Source organism: Triticum aestivum, chromosome 7A (assembly GCF_018294505.1).
Source record: "Triticum aestivum cultivar Chinese Spring chromosome 7A, IWGSC CS RefSeq v2.1, whole genome shotgun sequence".
NCBI classification, from domain to species: domain Eukaryota; kingdom Viridiplantae; phylum Streptophyta; class Magnoliopsida; order Poales; family Poaceae; genus Triticum; species Triticum aestivum.
In genome coordinates this window covers 57,840,241-57,850,769 of record NC_057812.1, presented here as the reverse complement: position 1 = coordinate 57,850,769, position 10,529 = coordinate 57,840,241, and positions in this window count along the sequence as shown.

Here is a 10,529-nt window from a genome sequence, read left to right as displayed (position 1 = left end):
CTCGACGCTGCTTCTCTAGGGTTTGGGGTGGCCTCGATGCTGCTTCTCTAGGGTTTGGGGTGGCCTCGACAACGCTTCAAGGATAAAAAAAGAGGAAGAAGAAGAAAAAAAGAGGAGAAGAAAGAATAGAGGAGTTTTATCGGGAACGAGGGTCGTCGAGGGTCACCGAGCGGTAGAGGAAACCCTAAATAGCAAGTATCGTGGGTGTGAGATACATGTGGCCGTCGGTGTCGGACACTACATCCACGTCCCACAAGTGACGTGGGCGTCGAAGCCCGCGCCACTTGTGGGACGTGGATGTAGTGTCCGACACCGACGGGCACATGTATCTCACACCGACGATACTTTCCATTTAGGGTTTCCTCTACCGCTCTTTTTTTCTTCTTCTTCTCTTCTTCTCTTTTTTTTTCTTCTTCTTCCTCTTTATTTTATCGGAAACGAGGGTCGTCGAGGGTCAGGGTCGCCGAACGGTAGAGGAAACCCTAAATAGCAAGTATCATGGGTGTGAGATACATGTGGCCGTCGGTGTCGGACACTACATCCACGTCCCACAAGTGACGTGGGTGTCGAAGCCCGCGCCACTTGTGGGACGTGGATGTAGTGAAGGAAATATGCCCTAGAGGCAATAATAAAGTTATTATTTATTTCCTTATATCATGTAAAAGTTCATTATTCATGCTAGAATTGTATTAACCGGAAACATAATACATGTGTGAATACATAGACAAACAGAGTGTCACTAGTATGCCTCTACTAGACTAGCTTGTTAATCAAACATGGTTATGTTTCCTAACCATGGACAAAGAGTTGTCATTTGATTAACAAGATCACATCATTAGTTGAATGATCTGATTGACATGACCCATTCCATTAGCTTAGCACCCGGTCGTTTAGTATGTTGCTATTGCTTTCTTCATGACTTATACATGTTCCTATGACTATGAGATTATGCAACTCCCATTTACCAGAGGAACACTTTGTGTGCTACCAAACGTCACAATGTAACTGGGTGATTATAAAGGAGCTCTATAGGTGTCTCCAAAGGTACATGTTGGGTTGGCGTATTTCGAGATTAGGATTTGTCACTCCGATTGTCGGAGAGGTATCTCTGGGCCCTCTCGGTAATGCACATCACTTAAGCCTTGCAAGCATTGCAACTAATGAGTTAGTTGCGGGATGATGTATTACAGAACGAGTAAAGAGACTTGCCGGTAACGAGATTGAACTAGGTATGGGATACCGACGATCGAATCTCGAGCAAGTAACATACCGATGACAAAGGGAACAACGTATGTTGTTATGCGGTCTGATCGATAAAAGATCTTCGTAGAATATGTAGGAGCCAATATGAGCATCCAGGTTCCGCTATTGGTTATTGACCGGAGACGTGTCTCGGTCAGGTCTACATTGTTCTCGAACCCATAGGGTCCGCACGCTTAAGGTTACGATGACAGTTATATTATGAGTTTATACATTTTGATGTACCGAAGGTTGTTCGAAGTCCCGGATGTGATCACGGACATGACGAGGAGTCTCGAAATGGTCGAGACATAAAGATATGTATATTGGAAGCCTATGTTTGGATATCGGAAGTGTTCCGGGTGAAATCGGGATTTTACCGGAGTACCGGGAGGTTACCGGAACCCCCCGGGAGCTATATGGGCCTAAGTGAGCCTTAGTGGAAAAGAGAAGGGGCAGCCCAAGATGGGCCGCACGCCCCTCCCCTCCCTTGGTCCGAATAGGACAAGGAGAGGGGGCCGGCCCCCCTCTCTCTTCCCCCCCCCCCTCTGCGAATCCTATTCCAATTAGGATTGGGGGGGGGGGGAATCCTACTCCCAGAGGGAGTAGGACTCCTCCTGGCACGCCTCTCCTAGGTCGGCCGCACCCCCCCCCCTAGAGCCTTTATATACGGAGGCAGGGGCACCCCAAAGAAACACAAGTTGATCCACGTGATCATATTCTTAGCCGTGTGTGGTGCCCCCTTCCACCATAGTCCTCGATAATATTGTAGCGGTGTTTAAGCGAAGCCCTGCTGCAGTAGAGCATCAAGATCGTCACCACGCCGTCGTGCTGACGGAACTCTTCCCCGACACTTTGCTGGATCGGAGTCCGGGGATCGTCATTGAGCTGAACGTGTGCTAGAACTCGGAGGTGCCGTAGTTTCGGTGCTTGATCGGTCGGGCCGTGGAGACGTACGACTACATCAACCAAATGCTTCCATTGTCGATCTACAAGGGTACGTAGATCATACTCTCCCCTCTCGTTGCTATGCATCATCATGATCTTGCGTGAGCGTAGGAAATTTTTTGAAATTACTACGAAACCCGCCATGTAGTGTCCGACACCGACGGTACATGTATCTCACACCGACGATACTTTCTATTTAGGGTTTCTCCTCTACCGCTCGGCGACCCTCGACGACCCTCGTTCCCGATAAAATAAAGAGGAAGAAGAAGAAAAAAAAAGAGAAGAAGAGGAAGAAGAAGAAAAAAAGAAGAAATCTTTCTTCTCCTCTTTTTTTTCTTCTTCTTCTCTTCTTCTCTTTTTTTTCTTCTTCTTCCTCTTTATTTTATCGGAAACGAGGGTCGTCGAGGGTCAGGGTCGCCGAACGGTAGATGAAACCCTAAATAGCAAGTATCGTGGGTGTGAGATACATGTGGCCGTCGGTGTTGGACACTACATCCACGTCCCACAAGTGACGTGGGCGTCGAAGCCCGCGCCACTTGTGGGACGTGGATGTAGTGTCCGACACCGACGGCCACATGTATCTCACACCGACGATACTTTCTATTTAGGGTTTCTCCTCTACCGCTCGGCGACCCTCGACGACCCTCGTTCCCGATAAAATAAAGAGGAAGAAGAAGAAAAAAAAGAGGAGAAGAAAGAATAGAGAAGAGGAAGAAGAAAAAAAAAGAGGAGAAGAAAGAATAGAGAAGAGGAAGAAGAAAAAAACCCTAAACCTTCTTCCTCTCATGTTCGACGACCCTCGACCCCTCGGCGACCCTAGACCCCCTCTTTGTTTCCTCTTCTTATTTTCTTCTTTGTATCCTTCTTTTTCTAAAATTGTAACTTTTGCATATATAAAACATTTCTAAAATTGTAACTTTCTATATATGAACAAAAAACTTTCTATGAACAAAAAAACATTTTTAACATATATATTTAGCAAATTCTAGCCACATACATCACATACACATATACATTATAGCCACATACACATATACATCACATATGAACAAAAAAATAAACTATTAAAAATAAAAATAAACATATTGCAACATATGAACAACAACATATAGCCACATACATACACATACATTATATATATATGAAAAAAAATTAAACTAATAAAAAAAGTGGTGGCGCCGGCGGGGCAGAGGGGCATGGCGGCAGCGGTGGCGCCGGCGGGGCAGGGCAGGGGCGCGGGAGCGAGGCAAGGCAGGGGCGCGAGGCAGGTGCTCACAGAGGGGTGGCGGAGCATGGCGGGCGGCGGCGGGGCGCGGGGACGACGGTGAGGTGGCGTTCGAGGGTGGCGGCGACGGCAAAGTTGAGCAGCCTGGCAGCGTCGGAGGCGGCGACGACGGTGAGGTGGACCAGCCTGACGGCGTCGAAGGCGGCGGCGACGACGAGGTGGAGCAGCGGGCGTCGGGCGGAGAAGAAAGGGATGGATTTTGGAGAAACTGCTAAGTGCTGCTTATATAGCAAAGTCTTTAGTCCCGGTTCGTGGCACAAACCGGGACTAATGCCCTCTTTAGTCCCGGTTGGTGCCACCAACCGGGACCAAAGGCCTTGTGCTGCCCCGCGCCCAAATGTTTAGTCCCACCTCGCTAGTTGAGAGGGAGCCGCACCTGTTTATAAGGTGCGGTGCGCCTTCCCTCTCGAGCTCCTCTCTAAAGCAGGCTTTCGGGCCTAACCATGCAATGTGTGCCTGTGGGCCTACTGGGCCTCACGCGGGCCTGAATCCTGGCCCATGGTAGGGTTTCTAGTCGTATTCAGGCCGTGGTTGCCCAGTAGGTGGCACTTTTTTTTATTTCTACTTACAACAAAATACTTATTGTTGCTATATTTAATTTTTTTTCCATTTTTTTTGTTTTCTTTGTTGCTTTATTTATTTTATTTTGTTTCTACTTGCAACAAAATACTTATTGTTGTTATTTTTATTTTTTTCTAGTTTTTTTGTTTTGTTTTCTGTATTTTTTTTGTTTTTTGCTTTATTTTTTAATTCTTTTTGCTTTTAGGTCAGCAAAATTATAAACTTTCTGTTGCTTTATTTATTTTATTTTGTTTCTACTTACAACAAAATACTTATTGTTGCTATTTTTTCAGTTTTTTTGTTTTGTTTTCTGCATTATTTATTTTCTTTTGTTTTTTTCTTTATTTTTTTATTCTTTTTGCTTTTAGTTTTAGAAAAAATATAAACTTTCTGTTAGTGCCATTAGTTTTCAAATTTGAAAACACTTTTTTAGTTTTTTTTTGTTTTCTTTGTTGCTTTATTTATTTTATTTTGTGATTAACTTTACTATAAAAATAGTTTTTTCCTGTTTTTTTGATTTGTTTTTTGCATTATTTATTTTCTTTTGTTTTTTGCTTTAATTTTTAATTCTGTTTGCTTTTAGGTTAGCAAAATTATAAACTTTCTGTTAGTGCCATTATTTTTAGAAAAATTATAAACTTTCTGTTAGTGCAATTAGTTTTCAAATTTGAATAGTTAAAATTTGAATTCTTTGAAAATTGTTTGAATCACAAGTTTGTGATTAACTTACTAAAAAAGAGAATAGATGCGCTTATAGAGAAAATTCAACCTAAATTCCTAGTAAATTTCTATGAATTTCAGAGAAATTCACTATGGATTTAGGTTAAACTTTTCTCTATTAGGGCATCTATTTTCACTTTGAGAGGAGCTCAACAAGGTAGAGAAGGAAGGGCTTATAAACCGGTGTGAGCCCCCTTCGGTTGGCGAGGTGGGACTAAACTCTGCCCGCAACGAGGACCAACCCTTTAGTCCCGATTTGTGGCACAAACCGGGACTAATGGTCATGGGCCAGGGGCGAGGAGCAAAATTATAAACTTTTTGTTAGTGCCATTAGTTTTAGAAAGTTGAAAGTTGTAAGTTGGCATGGGCTAGGGACTAATGGTCATGGTATTACGAGGGTCGAACCATAAGACATGAAAGCATTTCAAATGAACTCTGAAAAAGTTGAAAGTTGGCATGGTATCATAATTTCACCCACATAGCATGTGCATGTACAAAACGGACAATGGTAGCATGTTCGTGTGTTATAAAGTTGGCATGGTATCATCATAATAGTTGCGAGAGAAAGTCTTCACTTTTTCTTTGCTTGTGTCATTTGCTTATTGCGCCGTAACTATGGATAATCTTCATTGTTTATCGGGATGCTTGGGTCAGCCTTGACATTGAAGGGAGGAATTTCATGAAACTTTTCATAATCTTCAGTCATGTCTGTCTTGCCGTCCACTCCTAGGATGTCTCTTTTTCCTGAAAGAACTATGTGGCGCTTTGGCTCATCGTATGATGTATTCGCTTCCTTATCTTTTCTTTTTCTCGGTTTGGTAGACATGTCCTTCACATAGATAACATGTGCCACATCATTGGTTAGGACGAACGGTTCGTCAGTGTACCCAAGATTTTTCAGATCCACTGTTGTCATTCCGTACTGTGGGTCTACCTGTACCCCCCCCCCCCCCCGCCTAACAGATCGACCCATTTGCACTTAAACAAAGGGACCTTAAAATCAGGTCCGTAGTCAAGTTCCCATATGTCCACTATGTAACCATAATATGTGTTCTTTCTGCTCTTGGTTGCTGCATCAAAGCGGACACCGCTGTTTTGGTTGGTGCTCTTTTGATCTTGGGCGATCGTATAAAATGTATTCTCATTTATCTCGTATCCTTTGTAAGTCAATACAGTCAAAGATGGTCCCCTGGACAACAAGTACAACTCCTCACAAACAGTGTTGTCACCTCTGAGACGTGTTTCCAACCAACTGCTGAAAGTCCTGATGTGTTCACATGTAATCCAGTCGTCGCACTGCTCCAGGTGTTTGGAGCGCAGACTGTTCTTGTGTTCATCGACATACGGGGTCGCCAAGGTAGAGTTCTGTAGAACTGTGTAGTGTGCTTGAGACCAAGAATATCCGTCCCTGCATATTATTGAGTCTCTTCCAAGAGTGCCTTTTCCAGCCAGTCTCCCCTCATACCGCGATTTAGGGAGACCTATCTTCTTAAGGCCAGGAATGAAGTCAACACAAAACCCGATAACATCCTCTGTTTGATGGCCCATGGAGATGCTTCCTTCTGGCCTAGCGCGGTTACGGACATATTTCTTTAGGACTCCCATGAACCTCTCAAAGGGGAATATATTGTGTAGAAATACGGGCCCCGGGATGACAATCTCGTCGACTAGATGAACTAGGACGTGCGTCATGATATTGAAGAAGGATGGTGGGAACACCAGCTTGAAACTGACAAGACATTGCGCCACATCACTCCTTAGCCTTGGTACGATTTCTGGATCGATCACCTTCTGAGAGATTGCATTGAGGAATGCACATAGCTTCACAATGGCTAATCAGACATTTTTCGGTAGAAGCCCCCTCAATGCAACCGGAAGCAGTTGCGTCATAATCACGTGGCAGTCATGAGACTTTAGGTTCTGAAACTTTTTCTCTGGCATATTTATTATTCCCTTTATATTCGACGAGAAGCCAGTCGTGACCTTCATACTGAGCAGGCATTCAAAGAAGATTTCTTTCTCTTCTTTCGTAAGAGCGTAGCTGGCAGGACCTTTATACTGCTTCGGAGGCTTGCCGTCTTTTTCGTGCAAACGTTGCAGGTCCTCCCGTGCCTCAGGTGTATCTTTTGTCTTCACATACACGCCCAAGAAGCCTAGCAGGTTCACGCAAAGGTTCTTCGTCACATGCATCACGTCGATTGAGGAGCGGACCTCTAGGTCTTTCCAGTAGGGTAGGTCCCAAAATATAGATTTCTTATTCCACATGGGTGCGTGTCCCTCAGCGTCATTCGGAACAGCTAGTCCACCGGGACCCTTTCCAAAGATTACGTAGTGTAAATCATTGACCATAGCAAGTACGTGATCACCGGTACGCTTGGCGGGCTTCTTCCGGTGATCTACCTCGCCTTTGAAATGCTTGCCTTTCTTTCGACATTGATGGTTGGTCGGAAGAAATCGACGATGCCCAGGTACACATTCTTCCTGCATTTGTCCAGGTATATACTTTCAGTGTCATCTAAACAGTGCGTGCATGCGTGGTATCCTTTGTTTATCTGTCCTAAAAGGTTACTGAGAGCGGGCCAATCGTTGATGGTCACGAACAACAACGCCTTAAGGTTAAATTCCTCCTGTCTGTGCTCATCCCACATACGTACACCGTTTCCATTCCACAGCTGTAAAAGTTCTTCAACTAATGGCCTTAGGTACACATCAATTTCGTTGTCGGGTTGCTTAGGGCCTTGGATGAGAACTGGCATCATAATGAACTTCCGCTTCATGCACATCCAAGGAGGAAGGTTATACATACATAGAGTCACGGGCCAGGTGTTGTGATTGCTGCTCTGCTCCCTGAAAGGATTAATGCCATCCGCGCTTAAAGCAAACCATACATTTCTTGGGTCCTTTGCAAACTCATCCCAGTACTTTCTCTCGATTTTTCTCCACTGCAACCCGTCAGCGGGTGCTCTCAACTTCCCATCTTTCTTTCGGTTCTCACCATGCCATCGCATCAACTTGGCATGCTCTTCGTTTCTGAACAGACGTTTCAACCATGGTATTATAGGAGCATACCACATCACCTTCGCAGGAACCCTCTTCCTGGGGGGCTCACCGTCAACATCACCAGGGTCATCTCGTCTGATCTTATACCGCAATGCACCGCATACCGGGCATGCGTTCAGATCCTTGTATGCACCGCGGTAGAGGATGCAGTCATTAGGGCATGCATGTATCTTCTCCACCTCCAATCCTAGAGGGCATACGACCTTCTTTGCTGCGTATGTACTGTCGGGTAATTCGTTATCCTTTGGAAGCTTCTTCTTCAATATTTTTAGTAGCTTCTCAAATCCTTTGTCAGCCACAGCATTCTCTGCCTTCCACTGCAGCAATTCCAGTACGGTACCGAGCTTTGTGTTGCCATCTTCGCAATTGGGGTATAACCCTTTTTGTGATCCTTTAACATGCGATCGAACTTCAGCTTCTCCTTTTGACTTTCGCATTGCGTCCTTGCATCGACAATGACCTGGCAGAGATCATCATCATCGGGCACATCGTCTGGTTCCTCTTGATCTTCAGCAGCTTCACCCGTTGCAGCATCATTGGGCACATCGTCTGGTTCCTCTTGATCTTCACCAGCTCCCCCATTGCAGCATCACCGTATTCAGGGGGCACATAGTTGTCATCGTACTCTTCTTCTTCGCTGTCTTCCATCATAACCCCTATTTCTCCGTGCCTCGTCCAAACATTATAGTGTGGCATGAAACCCTTGTAAAGCAGGTGGGAGTGAAGGATTTTCCGGTTAGAGTAAGACCTCGTATTCCCACATTCAGTGCATGGACAACACATAAAACCATTTTGCTTGTTTGCCTCGGCCGCATCGAGAAACTCATGCACGCCCTTAATGTACTCGCAGGTGTGTCTGTCACCGTACATTCTTTGCCGGTTCATCTACGTGCATTATATATAATTAAGTGTCCAAATTAATAGAAGTTCATCATCACATTAAAACCAAAGTGCATACATAGTTCTCATCTAACAACATATAGCTCTCCAGAGCATCTAATTAATTAAACCATATATTGAAACTATGTAAAACATTTCAATGCGAAAACAAATGCGATCATAATCGCAACCAAGGTAACAATTGATCCAACGGCATAATGATACCAAGCCTTGGTATGAATGGCATATTTTCTAATCTTTCTAATCTTCAAGCGCATTGCATCCATCTTGATCTTGTGATCATCGATGACATCCGCAACATGCAACTCCAATATCATCTTCTCCTCCTCAATTTTTTTATTTTTTCCTTCAACAAATTGTTTTCTTCTTCAACTAAATTTAACCTCTCGACAATAGGGTCGGTTGGCATTTCCGATTCACATACATCCTACATAAATAAAATCTATGTCACGTTGGTCGGCATAATTTTCATAAACAATAAATGAACCAATAGTTATAAAGATAATATATATACCACATCTGAATCATAGACAGGACGAGGGCCGACGGGGACAGATACCAAAACCATCACACTATATAAGATGCAATAATAAAAGTAAGAAAATAATACAAGTATCTATGTAAACATACAAGTAAGAATATTTTTCCTTTCAGAAAGAAGATAAGAACAAGAGGCTCACCACGGTGGTGCCGGCGATGAGCTCGGCGCGGGTGATCGACGGCGTTGAAGACGGGGACGGGGCGTGACGGACCGCTAAACCTAGACAAATATTATGGAAAATGGAGTTTGGAGGTCGAGCTTGGAGAGGAGAAAGCTTAAGTAGTGTGGCTCGGACATTCCATCGAACACCTTGTGTGCATAGGAGGTGAGTTAGAGCACCACCAAGCCCACTCCCCCTCGGTCAGAGAAAAACAAAGCACTGGGGTGCTCTGCTCGCGAGCGAGGGGTATATATAGGCACCTCATTGGTCCCGGTTGGTGACATGAGCCGAGACTAAAGGGAAGCCTTTGGTCCCGGTTCAAGCCACCAACCGGGACCAATGGTGGTGGGCCAGGAGCGAGGCCCATTGGTCCCGGTTCATCCCACCAACCGGGACCAAAAGGTCCAGATGAACTGGGACCAATGGCCCACGTGTCTTGGCCGGCCCCCTGAGCTCACGAACCGGGACCAATGCCCACATTGGTCCCGGTTCTGGACTGAATCGGGACTAATGGGCTGACCCGGCCTGGACCAAAGCCTTGTTTTCTACTAGTGAGGGGCCCACATAGTAGCAGCATGTGGTTTGCTGACAAACACTACTATTACCCTCTACCTGCAACGCGTGGTATCTGCCCACGCTACAACTAGGCATCTACCTATAAGATATTTCCAAGTAGTGGCACGTGGTTCATGTAGGACATCTCCTGCCCGGACGGAATGTTATACATCTTGCTTGGCTTTGAAAAGGGTGGGTCACTATGGAAGAAGAACTCCGCTCTCGAGGGAACATGTAGGATTGGAACAGGAAGGAGGAGTGGATCCTGCTTTATAGGCTGGCAAGGCTTACCTGCACTTGTGCCTTTGAGCCAGTGCATGCCACAGATTTTTAGTCCTTCCACCACCAAAGCACAAGTGGCAACACTGATTTGTAATTCGGCATAGCTCGACAGGCCCACGCATGTGTTTCCGGTTTTGTCTCGAGAAGTTTGTATCATACAGGCGTGTAACAGTAGAGTGAGAAATGGATGGGAACGCCTCTTGGTGGTTTGATTGTGAATCCTGACTTTCTTCTTGAGCAGAGGATTCCTAGTCTAGTTGTTCTGATGGGCTGAGAAA